Raw genomic sequence first — 21,519 nt, 5'->3', positions numbered from 1 at the left:
TCCCGCGGGACTTCCCCACCAGGGACCTGCATGACGTCACAGGGATCCCCATGATTAGGGATCGCTTCAAACTGCTGGCGCGGCAGTTCTATGAACTGTCGTCCCAGTCAGACAACAGGTTAATAGCAAACCTGGGTACCCAGGAGCACAGGAGGGGGACCACACGATGGCCCGACATGCTTCGGCAGTGATCGCCAGTGGAAACACTCACGACCACTGTTAGAGCAAAATCAGATACACTACACACGCACACAACACTCATGTGACACATAGGACACACACAACACGTTAGGCCATCAGAGACACAAGTACACTTAAGATAAACAGGAATAACAATTGGGTTTAGCCTGTGAAACCACAGGGCACTTAGGATGTCCCTTAGGTTAAGAGTCGCTCGCTCGCTCGCTAGTACCGCAAATTCCGCAGGAGAGCTTCCTTGAAGTTTGGAAGGAAGGACATTAGGTTCAAATGGCTCTGAGCACTATGGGACTTAACTTCTGAGGTCATCAGTCCCCTAGAACTTTGAACTACTTAAATCTAACTAACGTAAGGACATCACACACATCCATGCCCGAGGCAGGATTCGAACCTGCGACCGTAGCGGTCGCGCGGTTCCAGGCTGTAGCGCCTAGAACCGCTCGGCCACCACGGCCGGCAGGAGATTAAGCACTGGTGGACGTAAAGCTATGAGGACGCGTTGTGAGTCGTCCTTCGGTAGCTCAGTTGGTAGAGGACTTGCCTGTAGAAGACAAAGTGTCCAGAATTCGAGTTTCCGTCCGGCACAGTTATAATCCACCAGGAAGTCGTCCTTCGGTAGCTCAGTTGGTAGAGGACTTGCCCGTAGAAGACAAAGTGTCCAGAATTCGAGCTTCCGTCCGGCACAGTTATAATCCACCAGGAGGTTTCATTAGAGCGTACATCCCCCGCTTCAGAGTGAAAATTTCATTTTGGAGTATGATAGCGGACAAGTACATGCATAAGCAGTAATACACTAAGGTGACAAAAGTCACTGGATACCTCCTAATACCGTGTCGGACCTCCTTTTGCTCGACGTAGTGCAGAAACTCAACGTGGCATCGACTCATAAAGTCGTTAGAAGGCCCCTGAAGAAATTGAGCCAGGCTGGCTCTATAGCCGCACATAATTGAGAAAGTGTTGCCTGTGCAAGATTTTGTCCACGAAGTGGCATCCTCATTATGTCCCACAAATCTTCGATAGGATTCATGTCAGGCGATCTTGATGACAAAATCATTCACTCGAGTTCTCGAGAACGTTCTTCAAACCACTCGCGAACGACTGTGGCCCAGTGTGATGGCACACTGTCTTCCATAAAAATTCCATCGTTGTTTGCGAACATGATGAATGGCTGAAAGTGATCTCCCAGTAGGCCAACATAACCATTTCCAGTCAAACATCGGTTCAGTTGAACCAGAGGACCCAGCCCATTCCATGTAAACAGAGCCCACACCATTATGGAGCCGCCATCAGCTTGCACAGTGCCTTGTTGGCAACTTGGATCCATGGCGTCGTGGAATCTGCGCCACACTCGAACCATTCCATCAGCTCTTACCAGCTGAAACCAGTACTCATCTGACTATGTAACCATTTTCCAGTCGTCTAGACCCAACCCATATGGTCACGAGCCCAGGAGAGGTGTCGCAGGCGGTATCGTGCTGTTAGCAGACACTCGCGTCGATCATCTGCTGCCATAGCCCATTAACACCAAATTTCACCTCACTGTGCTAACGGATGCGTGGGCCGTGCGTCCCACATTGGTTTCTGCGGTCACTTTATGCAGTGTTGCATGTCTGTCAGCACCGACAACTCTACGCAAATGCCGCTGATCTCGGTCGTTTAGTGAAGGCCGTTGGCCTCTGCGTTTTCCGTGGTAGAAGGTAATGCCTGAAATTCCCAGCACACATGAATCACCTGAGTACAAATGACAGCTCCGCCAATGCGCTGCCCTTTTATACCTTGTCTACGTGATGCTACCGCCATCTGTATATGTGAACATAGCTATCTCATGACTTTTGTCATCTCAGTGTTAACAACACTTAGGGACATGACACTACTTTTTGCCCACTGTGGCATAGGTTCCTCGTCTTCAGTTTCAAGAAACTAAGACTTAAAATTCTACTTTAAAAAAAGGAAAAAGATTGGTCAGTCTGCGTGAAGAAACACGAGATTCGAAAAAATGAGGACCAACCTAGTACTCACCTTCGAAAGAATAAGCAAATGGAACAAGAAATCTTTCACAGACATATTAAGGCTAAGACGATTAACATTCCCGTTTGATGGTGTCTCCATCGAGCGTACGTGGCGTCTCGCGCACAGCTCTCATCTCCGCAGAAGTAATATTTAAATCTGCTGCCGCGAGCCGCTGCTCTAAAGGGCATCACCTCACTGCCTGAAATTGTGATTGGCTCGTGTGTCGTTTTCAAAGGCTGCATTCAGTCAGGCTATCTCATATTATCCTCATACTACTTACAGATCACGCTGAAATTAAGGACTACAATGCAGTGAGATCTCACGAACCTACCACGACACCAATGAGACTTACAAACCTAGCACGACGCTGTTGCTACTCCGACTGCTAGTGAACATTGATAACCAGTACTAGTGGAGCAGTCATGGGCATGGGCAGAGACAGAGACTTCAGACAGACTGCAGGATGTAAACTTACGTACTCTCAATACTATATATGTTGCAAATAAATATCTACATCTTCATGTTTGCACTGCAAGTCACATTCAAATTCCTGGCACAGGGTTTTTCGAACCACCTTCATACCACAGGGCGGTTATAATAAAACTTTCAATGCTTGACCGGTGTAAGCGGAAATTATTTGCTGTATAGGTACCGGACTGTGCCGTGCAGGATTTGCATTGTCTGTAGCGTTAATATCATGACTTGCCGTTAGGGACCGGTGTTGTTACGTCGACAAGGATCAGTGTGCGCTATAGTTGCAGACAGTCAACATGGGCCTGGACAAAGAGACCAGGGCTTTTCTTGTAAAACTGTTTTATCAAAACAGCAACAATAGTGCTGCTGCTCTTCGTGAATATCGGCGCATTAAAGGAAAGCAGAGAAGTCCTCTTTCCGCACTGGAGTTTAAGAACATGATTCGGAAGTTCGAATTAACTGGTGATTTAGAAATTGCTCTTTGGAGAGGCCGACGGCCCATTGCGCCACACATTATTGAAGTTACTTTTGCCATGGCTGAGGACCGTGGAATCAATGTACCCTCTTCAAGCCTTCGCTGGTCAACAGAACTCAGTTCCGAGGGGGATTCATCACTGAAGGCAGTTCTACTCAGTAAATGAGATTCCAGGCAGAAGACGTGTCTGAAGACGCCCCCAGACAGCGGTGGGATACGAACATGAGTGTCGCCAGCCATTCCTTTTCAGAACAGGACCGCCTTGGTTGTCATCCGCCACATCCTTACAGCACAGCAGTACGTCGACGATATTCTACGCCGGGTTTTGTTGCCCTTCATGGCAGTCCATCCTGAGCTTACATTTTATCATGACAATACCAGCTCGCACACAGCGAGAGTTCCTACTGCTTGTCTTCGTTCTTGCCATATTCTACCTCGGTCAGTAAGGACACCGGATCTCTCCACAGTTGAGAAAGTTTGGAGCATCGCGTGCAGGGCCCTCCAACCGTATCGAGATTCTGACGATGTAAAGGGCCAATTGGACAGACTTTCGCGCGATATCCCTGAGGAGGACGTGCAACTACTCAATCAATCAATGCCAAGCCGAATAATTGCTTGCATAAGGGGCAAAGGTGGACCAACGAGTCATTGACTTGCTCAATTTGTGAAGCTCTTTCTCTTGAATAAATCATCCAGTTTTTCTGAAACTGTAATCATTTGTTTATACAAGTGGTTTCTTTTTTTCTTTTTTTCCTTAGAGTGTAATTTTCGGAGAAAGTATATAGTACAATTTCGGACGATGTTTTGTAGTTACTACTGTCTTTTAACATGTATTTTCGCCAACTATAATTGTATGAGTGTTGTACCTATTTGAGATGGTACTGAAGATTTCTTTTACCGTTCAACAATTGAATCGTATGAGTTGTGAGGTCGGTAAGAGGAACCCATTTTTAATTTACTTCTATTGTCGAGTATAACCTCTACTCATATTAACACACAGTAACTATCTACTTCATCTTCGTTCACCAACTCTATTTCATCTATTCTTTCTGAACAACGTTCGGTCGTTTGCAAAAAAAAAAAAAAAAAAAAAAAAAAAAAAAAAAATAAAAAAAAAATCGGCTGGACTTATCTCCGCCTTTAGTCCGATTTCGATACCTACAACGATTTGTACTTCAGTACTTTCTATTAGCAGCTGAAGCTCTGTTTCTTTCCCAACACAGCTACGACAGTTTACAACAGTAGTGATTGCTGTTACGTCTAACCTCTTCTTGAGTTCGTCCTGCACCCTTTGCGACTGTGCCCTTTCTGTACTTTTCCGAGACCTCTAAGCTAAAAGACCTCTCTGTACATTGAACACAGCCCTCATTACCCGTTTAGCTACGTCTTGTGTATAGTGAACATAGGCTTATTAAGAGGAACTCTAAATTCCACCATCCTATAGCGTAAGCGGAGAAATCTGCAATCTGGTCGGTCTCAAAACCGCCTGCGCCTCCTATTCACACCCTCCACTCGGCTATGATGCTACTGATCATGAGCTCTACCTTTATCTCGTAAGCAGTACTGGCAGTCTTTGTCACTTCAGCTAGCTACCCGAAACCAGAGAGAATCTCTCCCAATCCAAGGCGACACACCTCTTTAATACCAACATGATTTGCCACCTGTAGTTGGCTGCACCCTATGCTCTTCATGGCATCAGGAAGCACTCATTCCACATCTGGAATGACTCCTCCCTGTATGCACGTTGAGTGCATACTGGATTTCTTCCCCTCCTTGGCAGCCATATCCCTAAGAGGCCCCAATACGCACCTGACATTGGAGCTCTCATTTGCCAGTAATGTCACCCTCTGTGAATGCCCACATCTTGCGGGTCGAGAGGCTTCGTGTGGAACACGGTGAGCGACTGAGCGACTGCATCTGGCTCAGTATCTTTGTCAGTCAGAGACAGCGCCCGAAAACTTTTCGTAAGACGAACCTGGAATGCCCTTCGATCAGCCCTCTGGAAAGTCGTTCACTGCCTGCCACAACTTGAAACGAACCCCCACTTGAACACTGGTGAAGGGTCATCCTCAATGGGGGCAGTAAATGGAACGGTCAAAGTAGTGGACCGATCGGGAGGACACGAGGGACAATTCTACTGTTGATCGTAATGGATGCCTAGAGGCAAAACTGTCCTGTGGAAATAGTTGGGTACTGTCTGGGTCAACGCAACCCTCCCAGTTATAGGTTGCAGTCCTGTTGCGTAGGGCCGGCCGGTGTGGCCGAGCGGTTCTAGGCGCTTCAGTTTGGAACCGCGCGCCACTTACAGTCGCAGGTTCAAGTCCTGCCTCGGTCATGGATGTGTGTGATGTCCTTAGCTTAGTTAGGTTTAAGTAGTTCTCAGTTCTAGGGGACTGATGACCTCAGACGTTAAGTTCCATAGTGCTCAGAGCCATTTGAAACATTCCTGTTGCGTTCACCTCGAGGTACCTACTAGCTATAGTTCGCAGACAATTGTCAAAAACGGGTGCTTTTGACTGTGGTCGGCCACTACGAGGTAGACTTTCAGCGTTTTGTGTCTCACGACAGATGGTGAATTTTCGAACGATAACGCTGTGGTGTTCATTAAATCTTATCTTTGTTACTCTTTTAGAGATCTTCACAAATGAGCTGTGTACACAAAGTGCGATCTACTGAAGTGAACTACGAATGTGAGTTTACTTTTACATCCATTAACAGGTGGCCGTACGTAGTGATTTCCTGTGTTCAAAAGAACTGAGAAACAGATGTATGTACAAGAAACGAAAAATATATGTATATATGAAAGTGGAGCGTACATTGTTTTTACTACTTCATTCGAAAGCATCCAACAACTCAAAGGCAATAATTCCATCGTCACTACTTGCTCCTTCACTACAAACAGCCAATATCTGAACACCTGACCAAAACTAACCACTTTCCATTTCATCTCTTAAACACCATCACAATTCCCGATAACATTTATTTCTAGTGATCTTTATTCCTTATAGACTATGAATTAAAACATTCTGTTGCTTCCATTACTTGGACGACACATCTCAGACAGGTATGAGTATAGCAACTTCTTTGAAACCATCCTCTCCCAACGCAGTTTTTTAACGTCTGACCTAGGCTCTACCCATTTTTGCTAACAAGTGTGATTTCTGTCCCGGCTCCGGTACCTCAACCATTTCCTATCGCATCAGGTTAAGAAAAGAAGAACCCTAATTTTTGTGTCCCCTTGACCTCAAGAGCCAACGGCCTTGCCGCAATGATAACGCAGGTTCCCGTCAGTTCACCGAACGTAAGCGTTGTTGTCGGGCTCGGCTTGCACTTGAATAAGTGACCGTCTGGGCCTGCCGAGCGCTATTAGCAAGTGGGGTGCACTCCAACCCTGTGAGGCCAATTCAGGAGCTACTTGACTGAAAAGCAGCTGCTTCGGTCACGAAACCTGACAACGGCCGGTGGCGACAGGAAGGGCATCCGGCCATCCCTTAAACTAATCGTGCCAAATCCGTTAATAACAATTCGACTCTGCTGCCATGACGAACAAAGGCACAAAAAAAGAGGAGGGTCCCTTAGTCACTTGCGATCCAAATTTGATTAGAAAATTTAAAAAAAAAAACAGGAAAGAAGACCACAAAATGAAGAAAAACTAAAAATCTGCAAGAGTTTATATAATGAATGCAGTGGCCAAAAGTCAAGTTGATATACAATTTGAAAAAACGTATATGACGCACTAAAGTTATGGATAGAGTTTGACACAATATCTGAGCAGTGTGTTACAGACACCTATGAAATGAACACGCCAGTACGTCACGAATTTTCCTGCTTTGAACGTGGGATGATAATCGTTGTGAGACTCACAGGCTGTACCATATCGGAGGTCAAACAATAATTCGAATTCTTGAGGCCAACTGTGTCTAGCGTGGATTCAGTATCGTAGGAACAACTTATCCACACATGTAAACCGGCGCAACGGATGACCCCAAGTCTTTGGCCATAAGGACGCGACGTCGCTTTCACAGAAGCATACGGTTCGACCGACTGTCTATTGCAGGGGTGGCCAAAATTTCAGCTTGTGGGTAGTGCCCGGGCAAGAGCGCCAAAGCGCTCAGCCTCGCTTCACATTTCTCCCACCGCCACGCTCCGCTGTCTGAGCAGGAGGAGGGGAAGAGGAGAAAACTGCGAAAGCGCCGTATTTAAATGGCAGTGCAATTGCGCTGCATGCTACTTGGTTTTATACTTCACATTTCTCAAAAACATAGGTTAGAAACAAAACAAAAACAGTATTATGTAATAATTTTTGGAATTTTTTTTAGAAATTTGTGTTAAGTTTTACGAGACCAAACTAATTACGTCATCGGTCCCTACGCTTACACACTACTTAATCTCACTTAAACCAACTTACGCTAAGGACAACACAAACATCCATGCCCAAGGGAGGACTCGAACCTCCGACGGGGCAGCCGTGCGAACCGTGGCAAGGTGCCCTAGACCACACGGCTTATTGTTGGGAAGCTGAAGACATAAGATAATTTTTATTGGGTACAAACTGTCGGCAATATGGATGCAGACAATTTCATGTAATCGTAACTTATTTAGTTTCAAAATCGAAGAAAATATCTTCCACATAAATATGTCGATCGAAATATTTTAGCTCTATTGCAACTTCATTATGAAGAGTTTTACTCTACGTGAGGAAAGCAATGTAGTCGTCCTGGACAGTTTTAATGAAAAAATATCTGTCATTAAAACTTGAATTACCTTACAGGTCTATCAGTTACGTCTTCACATACACATAGCAAGTTTCAACCGAAACGGCAAACGGCCTCGAAAAATTCTCGGAAACAGCTGTAAGATTGTTACTGTCCTCAAAATCTTTATAAAACTGTCCTTGTATTTCTTTCAAGGGCACAGGAATACTTCAGACCTCGTGTTTCCTTCAACGCTAGTGAGCTTAGAGAACTGGACTGCCTTTGTCAGAATTTGTCCCTTCTACACCTCGTTTTTTTTAAACGCGTCCCCTCAAATCAGAAAGAAGTTACCTTGCAGTGTCTAATTGTGGACAGTGTGGAACCAAATCCACTTAAAAGGCGAAGTCTGCAATCCACTTCGGATTTTCTAATTTTCGTTCCTGCTCTCCTTCTTCCTTCATAAATTCAACAATAGCGAGTTTTAAATTAAAAAAAATCATTCCAGGTATGCCCCTTGACTGAACCTAAATACATTGCAGTAATATATGAAGTCTCCATACTCTTCCTTAAATTCCACGGAAAACTTTTGCAGTTGACAATGGAATCGACTTCAGAAATTTTACAGTTCGCACCAATAATTTCTTCACGTGCTCCAGACCTGCAAATTTAGCACAAAGTGCTTTTTGATATACAGAATAATGAAAACCGTCGGTCGATCGTTATAATTTTTTGCTCTTTCATGGTCAATTAAAACTTCAAAGTCTTTCTACATGGTATTGTAATGTCGTTTCAAAGCAAATATGCAGTACCTGTCGCTTACCCGAATTGAGAATTCTCATCCATATCTTCTGTCATTCCTATTCATTTTAAAGGTTCGCGACAATAGATGAACTATTTCCACAGTCACTTTGTCCCTTTCTTTCTCTCACATTGCTATTACCTCCTTCACTCTTTCTATACCACAACAACTGTCTACTGTCTTCCAATATTTATTACTTTTCCATCTCTTTCCCTTCGCTACTGTCTCCTCTCTCAGTCTGAAAAAGCGCTCATATGTTCGCATGTCGAATTTTTAGGGAAATTTTTAAAGGTTCTGAGGAAGGTAGAACCTTTCTGACGATAATGGAGACACTTTACAGTATATTTCACCGTGTTACGTCACTTTATAAATTTTAAATATCTGCATCTCGCAAACGGACAATGACACCAAGAAAAATTTCAAGGTTGTTCGAGATCGCGATCATAGAAATATACCTTAAAAATTACAGCCATTTGCTGTGCATAACTGTATTGGTATCCACGGCTCTGTTTTGATACCCAAAATCCAGGCTTTTCGGGATTTCTTAGGAACTGCCCATGAACTAAATGATGCCTCCACAAGCCCCTTAAGGCGCACAACAGACCACATCTACTGCAAAAAGAACCAATTTATTTCCTCCGTTTGCCTAAGCTGGAGAAAGTGTGTAATATTCAAATTCTTCTAACAACGCAGGAAGCCCGCTTTTTAAGGAAATCTAGATGATGGGATCCTGTAAGATGAAGGTAAAGTCAACTTCTTGTCTATCATACCACACCATTGATTTACAGAGAACGGTTTTTAAAAACGAGCCTCCACAAAGGCTTCATCAGTAAACAGTATTAATTTAATTAGTCGGCTTTTGGTGTTAGCTAAAGAAGACGGTGATGATGTTTGGTTTGTGGGGCGTTCAACTGCTCTATCATCAGCGCCCATACAAAGCCCCAATTTTGACACAGTCCAATTTAGCCACAGTCACAAATGATGATATGAATGGGACAACACAGACACCGAATTCCCGGGCAGAGAAAATCCCCAACCCGGCCGGGAATCGCACCCGGGACCCCATGATCCTGAGGCAGCAAAGCTAGCCACTAGATCACGAGCGGCGGATTTTTAGCTAAAGAAGACATTCGACACATTTACCTTCATCTCCTCCTCATATATGTTGAATCCGCTGTGAATGGCAAGAATAACAGCCTTGCAATCGTAACGTGATACGGAAGACCAATACATACAGAAATGTTCGTGGACTGTTGAAGGACTGTGTTCTAGCACCTAAGTGAAGCCTTCTACTTCAACCAAACTCTGTTCATTTACACATTGAGATGAAATAGAAGTTCAGGGCAATGCACGAGTCTCACAGAATTTAGTGAAAATACGAGTAAACACTCTAGTACTCTGCTCTTAAGAAATCGTCTACCGTATTCTCTATAAGAAACAGCAGCGTTCTCATTTCATAAACCGTACACAAATACCATATCGGCATATTCAGCATTTTTAAATGCATGTGGCATGCTTTAAAGATACAATAGAATTGGCCAACAAATCACAATAACAGATAAAAATTCAATTATGTAAACAGGCACTACTTCACAACTTGAACTTCAAAACAAAAATTATTTTCGATAAATAAACCCACAGCAACTGGGGTATCAACAGACGAAATGAAAATTTATTTCAGTAATCATCTGTATCTCTGTAACCAATAAAAACAGGTGACACGTTATTTGAAATACGTGATGGGAATGAGTCCATACTACAGCCTCCTAAAATATTTGCTATTGCTTCTGAAACACCCTCTATGTAGCTTTAATTTTGTCAAATGAGATTGAGCAAAAATCTGGGCTTAATTTCAACTTGTTAGTAGGACATTAAAGCTCTAGATTTGGTATCACGGTCTGAAAAATAGCCTTCAGGCGGATTTCCACTTTTGGCAGAACTTCGGCAAGAACAGAGGATAATATAGACGCAATCCCGCCCACAGTAGAGTGAGTACTTTTGCACGGATATCTACTGTCCTAAACTCATCATTCAGCCACGCAAGTCCATTATACACTAAAGAATTAAAAATGCTGTTGTAATGAAGCGGTCTTACATAGAAAGGTACTTTATAATTCTATGCCACAGATCACGAATCGTAGCCGCTGGCGAGTAGTAGCGTGCCAGTCTTTCGGCAATCAAGATGCTTTCAGTGGGTGAGGTATCTGCAGAATATGTTGGCTACTGCAACCGTCGGACACACGTTTCTTCGGGATAGATCAGGACAAGACGGGAAACATTCAGTCTTGCGTTATCGTGCTGAAAGATAATGTGCATCTACATCTACCTAGATACTCCGCAAACCACCATTACGGTGCCTGGCGGAGGATACTCTGTACCACTACCAGTCATTTCCTTTCCTGTTCCACTCGCAAATAGAGCGAGGGAAAAATTACTGTCTATATGCCTCCGTATGAACCCCAATTTCTCTTATCTTATCTTCGTAGTCCTTACGAGCAATGTATATTGGTGGCAGCAGAATCGTGCGGCAGTTACCTTCAAATGTCTGTTCTCTGAATTTTCTCAACATTATTTCTCGAAAAGAACGTCGAATTGCTCCAGGGGTTCCTATCTGAGATCCCGAAGCATCTCCGTGACACTTACGTGTTGTTCGAACCTATCGTTAACAAATCTAGCAGCCCGCCTCTGAATTGCGTTGATGTCTTCCTTCAGTCCGACCTTGTACGGATCCCAAACACTAGAGCAGTACTCGAGAACAGGTCGCACCAGCAACCTATATGCGATCTCCTTTATAAGTGACCCACTCTTTCCCAAAATTCTCCTAATAAACCGAAGTTGACCATTTTCCCACACTACCACAGTTCTCACATGCTCGTTGTCTTGACTGTGTCAAGCAGGACGCTAATAACAAGGTATCCCAGCTATAGAGGCTTGTTCTTCCTAATCATCCGCATTAACTTACATTTTTCCACATTTAGGACTAGCTGCCATTCATCCCGCGTAAGAGAGAACTCGAAGACAAGGCACAGCCACGAGCATTAATCATTCACAAACGGCAGATGGCAGCACTAGAAGTGGAGTATATATAAAGCGTGCCACGGGAATGTGGAAACAGTGTAGTTGTTGTAATGCGGAAATCAAGCAATTTATCTGACGTTTTAAGGGATACGATCGTTGGCTTTCCCACCAAGGGAAGCATTTCAGAAACGGCTAAGTGTTTAAACCGTTCGAGTGCCGCCGTGGTTTAAGTAGACAGCACATGGCAAAATTGTGCTATTCAAAACTGGCACCGATGCAATTGTGATGCAACACGGGACAGAAATGACGGAGGTGAACGATGACTGCAGCTCCCCCCCCCCCCCCCTTTCGTTTTTCCTCTCCTCCCTCCTTGTTTTCCCCCTCATCTGTCCAGGTCCCTTCCCCCTCCCCCATCTGCCCTTGGCTAGGGTGTGTCATCTTTGTGCCGACATTTTCGTGCAGTGTTGTGTGCCTTTTCGGAAGTGTTGCGAACGGACATCATACTGTCGCTGGGAGTGATTTTTATATCTCTTGCAACAGAAACCAGACTGTCGCCATGTTTTTTAATTGTCTGTCTACTATGTTACTTGTCTGCTCCCTGTGTATTTTATTAGCGTTGCCAACCCTTTGCTTTATGTTTTAACTTTCCTCTCCTCCCTCCTTGTTTTCCCCCTCATCTGTCCAGGTCCCTTCCCCCTCCCCCATCTGCCCTTGGCTAGGGTGTGTCATCTTTGTGCCGACATTTTCGTGCAGTGTTGTGTGCCTTTTCGGAAGTGTTGCGAACGGACATCATACTGTCGCTGGGAGTGATTTTTATATCTCTTGCAACAGAAACCAGACTGTCGCCATGTTTTTTAATTGTCTGTCTACTATGTTACTTGTCTGCTCCCTGTGTATTTTATTAGCGTTGCCAACCCTTTGCTTTATGTTTTAACTTTCCACAATTTTCCGCTGTTTTACAATTTAACTCACCGTTTTATCGCCTGCTTTTGTTTCTTCTCTTCTTCTTACGTTTTAAAAAGTTTGTAGGCTGCAGAACAGCGTACTAAGCTGCTGCCAGCCCGCCTCCTTCGGGGGGAATCGAAATTCAATAAAGGAAAAAAAAGATGACTGCAGAGATGTATATGGGCGAATAGAGGTGCGACTGTTGAGCGACTGACCACACAGATGGACCAAGGGGCTACCAACAGTGTCTCCCGAGCGGCCGTTCAGCCAACGATACTGCGTATGAGCCTGCGCAGCAGGGAGCACGCGTCTGGTTCACCTAACCAAGCTGACTACTGCCCGTCGACGATGAAAGTTAGAATTTGCGCTCCAATACCGCAACTGGACGGCCACTGAGTGGCCTTTACAGATGAATCACGTTTAATACTCCATCGGACAGGAAACAAACACCCTGCAACAATCGCAACAATCATTGGAAGGATCTAGGCCAGAGGAGGGAGCGTTGTGGTGTGGAAAATGTTTTCGTGGCATTCTCTGGGTTATTTCGTCATTCTGAAAGGCGCGACGGATCAACACAAGTAGGCATCTACCCTTGAAGACCATGTCCACTCCTGCATACAGTTTGTTTTTCTTTGGCACGATTCTATCTACCAGCAGAACAATGCAAAGTAACATACAACTTACAGTGTCTGCACATGGGTCGAAGAGCACCAGAATGAATTTTTACGGTATTACCCTGACCACCAAACTCCTGGGATTTAAGTTCATTCGAGCATCTGTGGGATACCTCGATCGGGCTGTTCGCACCACGGATCTTTAACCAAGGAACCTTGCGTAGGTGGCCACGACGCTGGACTCAGGATTACTCCACCTTCCAGAACCTCATAACTCGCTTCCTGCACGTCTCGCAGCGGTCCATGCTGCAAAAGATGGTTATTCATGCTTTTAACAGATGATCCCATTAATGTGACTGGAGAGAGTACCTCTTAATGTATGCATTTTAGAGCCCATATTTACCGGACATTTTTGCTTTGACGGACGCGGATACGAGTGAAGAATGTGTTCATCCTCTCAGGCCCTATTCACATACGGCTATTGAGACATGCATAGCCCACCTAAAACTATTGATTGCAAATTCGCATGAAAGTTGTTGGATCGCGGCCAACGTGAGCAACAAAATCGCTTAACGATAAATAGCAGTCTCCAGGGGCCACGACATCCCGCTGTCGGCTTCTGACACATGCTGGTAGGTGTTTTTCCTTCATACACGAGGCATAACACGATCTTCTCACAAGCAAACAACATTCAAATGCTATTTCTGAATGAGACAACCTCTGCGTAGTATTTCCTCATGCAGGGTGTCCCTGGATGAAATTATCAAAATTCAGAATATGACAGGAACGATCATTCAAACCAAAATATTCAGTAAACAAGGGCTCTAAAATGAATACCCTAAGAGCTATGAGCCATTCTTTATCTTCGATACTGCGAAACAATTCTTTTCTATTGCAAGTTATTTGCTTTCCATATTTTGGGAGGGGCTACTATGGAGCAAAACAAGAAAAAATTGTCAAGTGAGCGCAGGCATTTGCTTGCAAGGAAACAGCGACTGGCAGAAATTAAAACTTTAGAGCAGCCACAAGTCGTATGTAACATTTTTCTTTCTTTATTTTTTCGTGTTTAACGCCTCCAACGCTAGCATCTTTAGAACCGTGGAAGCACTGTGTGTTACTTCGCCATACAATAAGATAGATTCACAGACTCAATTCGTAACGTAATAATTTATACACTCCTGGAAATTGAAATAAGAACACCGTGAATTCATTGTTCCAGGAAGGGGAAACTTTATTGACACATTCCTGGGGTCAGATACATCACATGATCACACTGACAGAACCACAGGCACATAGACACAGGCAACAGAGCATGCACAATGTCGGCACTAGTACAGTGTATATCCACCTTTCGGAGCAATGCAGGCTGCTATTCTCCCATGGAGACGATCGTAGAGATGCTGGATGTAGTCCTGTGGAACGGCTTGCCATGCCATTTCCACCTGGCGCCTCAGTTGGACCAGCGTTCGTGCTGGACGTGCAGACCGCGTGAGACGACGCTTCATCCAGTCCCAAACATGCTCAATGGGGTACAGATCCGGAGATCTTGCTGGCCAGGGTAGTTGACTTACACCTTCTAGAGCACGTTGGGTGGCACGGGATACATGCGGTCGTGCATTGTCCTGTTGGAACAGCAACTTCCCTTGCCGGTCTAGCAATGGTAGAACGATGGGTTTGATGACGGTTTGGATGTACCGTGCACTATTCAGTGTCCCCTCGACGATCACCAGAGGTGTACGGCCAGTGTAGGAGACCGCTCCCCACACCATGATGCCGGGTGTTGGCCCTGTGTGCCTCGGTCGTATGCAGTCCTGACTGTGGCGCTCACCTGCACGGCGCCAAACACGCATACGACCATCATTGGCACCAAGGCAGAAGCGACTCTCATCGCTGAAGACGACACGTCTCCATTCGTCCCTCCATTCACGCCTGTCGCGACACCACTGGAGGCGGGTTGCACGATGTTGGGGCGTGAGCGGAAGACGGCCTAACGATGTGCAGGACCGTAGCCCAGCTTCATGGAGACGGTTGCGAATGGTCCTCGCCGATACCCCAGGAGCAACAGTGTCCCTAATTTGCTGGGAAGTGGCGGTGCGGTCCCCTACGGCACTGCGTAGGATCCTACGGTCTTGGTGTGCATCCGTGCGTCGCTGCGGTCCGGTCCCAGGTCGACGGGCACGTGCACCTTCCGCCGACCACTGGCGACAACATCGATGTACTGTGGAGACCTCACGCCCCACGTGTTGAGTAATTCGTCGGTACGTCCACCCGGCCTCCCGCATGCCCACTATACGCCCTCGCTCAAAGTCCGTCAACTGCACATACGGTTCACGTCCACGCTGTCGCGGCATGCTACCAGTGTTAAAGACTGCGATGGAGCTCCGTATGCCACGGCAAACTGGCTGACACTGACGGCGGCGGTGCACAAATGCTGCGCAGCTAGCGCCATTCGACGGCCAACACCGCGGTTCCTGGTGTGTCCGCTGTGCCGTGCGTGTGATCATTGCTTGTACAGCCCTCTCACAGTGTCCGGAGCAAGTATGGTGGGTCTGACACACCGGTGTCAATGTGTTCTTTTTTACATTTCCAGGAGTGTATTACGTAGCCAAAAGCCATAAACTACAAATATCACGATATGTATAGCGCCGCCGTCATACATAAGATATGTATATGTTTGTCGTAAATACCTTCATCTCCATATATTGCACTCTAAGAGTTGTAGAAGTAAGAGGTTTCATATTGCCGTGTTTGAATGGTATGCTGAATCTAAGTTAATACAAGTTAGTATTTATGATCTTAATACATGATGTTAATACATGACATATATGTATTAACGCCTGTAAAAGTGACAATTATAATCTTAATTTTTGATCGTATTGTGTTTTTTTCTTTGTGTATGTGAACGTCCGAAAATGGTGGATATTTTCCGTAGTTCAGTGATATTAGTATTTCTTGTATTACAAAGTTTTACATCAGGTTTCATGAGGCAGTGCACGAAATGTATTCGCAGTTGTGAATATGGACAACTGTCAACTGTATAATGGAATGACAACAATGAAAATTTGTGCCCGCTCCGGACTCGAACTCGGGTGTCCTGCTTATCACGAACGGTCGCCTTACCATCACGCTATCCGAGCACGTTTCACGGCCAGATCCAAACTTTCTTCAGTTGTGTGTCTAAGGATAGTTCTCGTACATTCATTATGTATATTTCCATATGGGGGAGAGGGGGCGGAGCGTTTAAGTTGAAAGTCACTTGCCCTGTGTCAGCAGATAAATTCGATATTGTAGCGCTTGTGTTGTTCAGACGTACCACTTCATCGTACTCCTAAACAACACAAGCACTACAATATCGTACTCATGAGGTAGTTTCAACCAAAGAGCATACGAGAGGGCCTTAACTCGCTCAACAAGAAATAATATTTCTTGCCGTTTAATCTTAGAATATACGTGACCAGAGAGTTAACGTTAACTGTACACAACTAACATAGTCCATTTCATGTATGACGGCGGAACTATATACAACTCTATATTTGTAAAGTGTGGCCCCTGGCTACATAATGTAACTTACCACGTTGTGAGTGTAATCTGTGAATTTATCTTGTTGTATCGTGGTGTAACACATGCTATCTCTACAGTTGTGCAAGTGTTCGCGTTGGTCGAATGAAACACGTAAAAATAAAGAAAAAGGTTGCATGCAACTTGAGGCCACTCTACAATTTTAAAAACTTGCCAAGGAAACATCGACTCTAAAATGCATACATTAAGAGCTGTGAGCACATGTTCAATAGAAGACATGTGCTTCCCAGTAGCGAAGATGAACTAGTAGTCATAACTCTTAAGGTATGTATTTTAGAAGCCAAATGTACCACAACCTTTTGCTTCGATTGATTGTTCCTCTCATATCCGTGAATATATTCCATTCCTCGTGGGACACCCTGTACACAGAATGTAGATGACATCATTTGAATATCCGAGCATGCAGTACCCTTTGTGACAATTCGACATTTGTCGCAAGCCGTCACTACACTACTGCAAGTTTAATGACCAGAAGTGTACTGCAAATTCCGCAGTCATATATAGAGAGAATTCTCTATGTACACGCCACGCGCGCGAGTATCTAAAGATTCTTGGTGAAGCGAATCAGATCTTTGCTCTTGTGTGATACGAATTTAATCTTATACTTCTTCAGTATCCGTGCAGCCGATGCTGAGTGTAGGCTTTCGTAAAAAAGGAAAGCCAGCCGCAAAGCCCCTTAGCTCTCCATATCGGCGTTTCTCCTCTTTCTCAATGCGCGTTTGACCTGTGCTTCCTGGAACCCCCCCTGGAAATCTGTACCACAGCTGGAAGATTCTGTTTGTGACGTAGGGTTCGGCGTCTGAGAATGCTAGCCAGTAGCGTGGAGGCATTTGAATAGAACACAATGGATATAGGATATTTGCGTAGCAAATGGATTCGTAAGTCGTTTAGTTTCTTCATTATGGCGTTTGAAATAACAGATATCCATTACGCTCTATATATACACTTGTGTTAAAAATCCAAGTTTTGCTTTGTGAATTGTTGTACCTATTACTTCTCCTATTTACAGAGTTTCCGCTTCAACAGGTACCGGGTGTATGTAATTCAAGAGCAGCTATTCACGGACGTTCTGTGTGGACTGTAATTGACGTATAGCAGCGAAATTTGGTAAATATGCTGATGAATCAATGTGAAAGCGATTTGAACTGGAAAATAAGTTAGCTCCAGTTTTAACCAACAGGTGAAAATCTGGCCGTGTACACTGTTTACATGACTGTATGATATCCACGTTGTCATTTGGCTAGCCATAACGTGAGTGAACGGTACGGCTGCCGTGAGGAGAGACCGTGCGCTGTTAGTGAAACTGTTTTACGTGAACGACAGCAATTACAGTCCTACATTGACGGACTATACCGACTGAAAAGTCTGAGAAGAGGCCCGATGTCATTAAATGGCTTAAAGAACATGAGAATGAAATTCGAAAACACGGCTCAACTAGGCATGGAATCTGGAAGAGGAAGGCGTTCCATCCAAGTGAGAGGTATTGACTAGGATTCTGCTGCTGTAGCTGAACACGCAACGTGTTCCCCGGGTAGTGCTAGTGCTCTTGCAGTGTCACGAGAATTGTCCATCCCATGGTCAACAGTACAGAACGTTTTGCGGTCTATTTTACGCCGGTACTCGTACGAGATCCAGACGGCACAGCAATGAATTTACTAATCGGTTTTTGGCACGGATCGAAGCTCATGACATGGGGCCGAGCAATATTCTATGGAGTGATTAGGTACATTTTACACTACAGTATTCAGTGAATACACAGAACTACCGAATTTTGGGCACTGTTAAACCGAGTGTTGTGCACGAAGAGCCATTGCACTCACCGTATATGAATCTGTGGTGTGGATTCACAAGCGCTTTTACTCTCGCTCCGTCCTTCTTTGAAGAGAATGTAGGGTGTTTCAAAACGAATATACGTATTTTGAATGCACGTATTTATTAAACTGTAAGATTTACAACTATGAAACTTGGGACACATATTACCGAATCTCTCAGGTTTAGATAACAGATGTTCAATATGTTCTCCACCAGCGTCACGAACAATAACACATTGATACTCGAATTCCTCCTATACTCGGGTAAGCATGTCATCGTCACTGATGTTACGCTAGTACAGATCCAATTCTTTAGCTATTGATGCATATGTGTTGCCTTTACTGTAACCCAACAGGAAGAACGCACAGGGTGCAAAATCTAGTGACTGTGGAGGCTGCCTGAGAAGCGCTAAATCATTGGCTGTTTGACGACCAATACAACGGCTCGGTAGTGTTTCATTCAGATACTCTCGCACTTGGTGACTCCAATGATGGGGTGCCCGGTCTTGTTGAAAAATGAAGTTGCCTTCGTTCAACCTTGGATTTTTTTGTAACACAGCAGGACGCTGCTGACCGTTAACCGTGTTTCCATCAAAGAAGAGTGGTATATAAAGAGATAAAGGGGATAATGTACAAAACACATTGAGTGAATCTGATACATTTCACAGTGGGCCCCAAATTCGAACACTGTGTTTGTTTACTTTTCCATTAAGGTGGACAGTCGCTGCATTACTGAAAACGGTGTGTTGTACGAAAGTTTTATCACTGTCAATGACATTCTGAAGCTCATCATGACACAGCACGTTTGCGTTTGCCATCATGACACAGCACTTTTAACAGCTGTAACTTGTGCGGTTTGTTACCAACTGAGGTTTCAAAACACCCAAATTGTTATTGTAGGCAGTTGTAACTTTCGGCTGGCAAGAAGAGGTGATTTTGTAGGACGACTTTGCGAAGCGGTTTGAATTCAAGCCACATTTCGTGCTAAACATGAGCGGTGGCTGGTCTCTTTCATTTACATATTCATCTTGTGTTTACAGACTGTCGATACCATTTGCAAATGTTCCGTATATTAGGAGGATCAGTTTGTTAACTCGACTTAAACGTCTTTTCACTGTATTCACGAAATTACATTTCGCAATCCCGAGAACACAAATGTGACAGTAACCAAGCAAACACAAGACAGCTGACATCTAGTGGCAATGAGTATAAACTATACTCTGTCTTCGTTCCATTAGTGACATAGCTGTCGCACAGCAATAGATAGTTTTAACAATATGATACTTTGTAAGACGTATATTCTTTTTGAAACACCCTGTACACGCAGAGAACCTGTCAGGTGTACCGTGACGTCTGCACATTATAGAGGCCTCCTTGTACTGTTTGTGACTCCTGCTTTGGAAGAGCGCAACTGTGTGGAAACCACTGTTTTCACGCAAGATGGGGCATCATCTCATGTCGCTCGCACAGTGAAAGATCTGCTTAATTCTATCTTACACGAACGTCTTATCTGCAGAGGTTTTACAGACGCATGGCCTGCAAGATCACCTAATATGAATCCATGTGAGTGTTGGTTCTGGAGATATGTTAAAGAACACGTTTACCGGGAACACGTTCAGTCTCTCCCCGATCTCAAGGCCAGTACACAGGAATACGTTGCTCGGATTCCACGAGAACTGCTGTGAACAACTGTCGATCACTGTCGCTGTACGGATTCAGCATCTCGTTGACGCCTCCGGTGCTCACATCAAAAAAATTTTGTAAGCGGTTGTTAATAATAAATTCAACATTATGCCTTTCTCACTTGTTTGAATTTTTTTGCCCACGTCCCGTTCCTCATCCACTACATACGGAAACAATTCTATACGTCCAGAATGAGATTTTCACTCTGCAGCGGAGTGTGCGCTGATATGAAACTTCCTGGCAGATTAAAACTGTGTGCCCGACCGAGACTCGAACTCGGGACCTTTGCCTTTCGCGGGCAAGTGCTCTACCAACTGAGCTACCGAAGCACGACTCACGCCCGGTACTCACAGCTTTACTTCTGCCAGTATCCGTCTCCTACCTTCCAAACTTTACAGAAGCTCTTCTGCGAAACTTGCAGAACTAGCACTCCTGAAAGAAAGGATATTGCGGAGACATGGCTTAGCCACAGCCTGGGGGATGTTTCCAGAATGAGATTTTCACTCTGCAGCGGAGTGTGCGCTGATATGAAACTTCCTGGCAGATTAAAACTGTGTGCCCGACCGAGACTCGAACTCGGGACCTTTGCCTTTCGCGGGCAAGTGCTCTACCAACTGAGCTACCGAAGCACGACTCACGCCCGGTACTCACAGCTTTACTTCTGCCAGTATCCGTCTCCTACCTTCCAAACTTTACAGAAGCTCTTCTGCGAAACTTGCAGAACTAGCACTCCTGAAAGAAAGGATATTGCGGAGACATGGCTTAGCCACAGCCTGGGGGATGTTTCCAGAATGAGATTTTCACTCTGCAGCGGAGTGTGCGCTGATATGAAACTTCCTGGCAGATTAAAACTGTGTGCCCGACCGAGACTCGAACTCGGGACCTTTGCCTTTCGCGGGCAAGTGCTCTACCAACTGAGCTACCGAAGCACGACTCACGCCCGGTACTCACAGCTTTACTTCTGCCAGTATCCGTCTCCTACCTTCCAAACTTTACAGAAGCTCTTCTGCGAAACTTGCAGAACTAGCACTCCTGAAAGAAAGGATATTGCGGAGACATGGCTTAGCCACAGCCTGGGGGATGTTTCCAGAATGAGATTTTCACTCTGCAGCGGAGTGTGCGCTGATATGAAACTTCCTGGCAGATTAAAACTGTGTGCCCGACCGAGACTCGAACTCGGGACCTTTGCCTTTCGCGGGCAAGTTTGGAAGGTAGGAGA

The sequence above is a fragment of the Schistocerca gregaria genome, chromosome X (genome assembly GCF_023897955.1).
Source record: "Schistocerca gregaria isolate iqSchGreg1 chromosome X, iqSchGreg1.2, whole genome shotgun sequence".
Lineage (NCBI taxonomy): Eukaryota > Metazoa > Arthropoda > Insecta > Orthoptera > Acrididae > Schistocerca > Schistocerca gregaria.
This window is presented reverse-complemented; position numbering follows the sequence as displayed.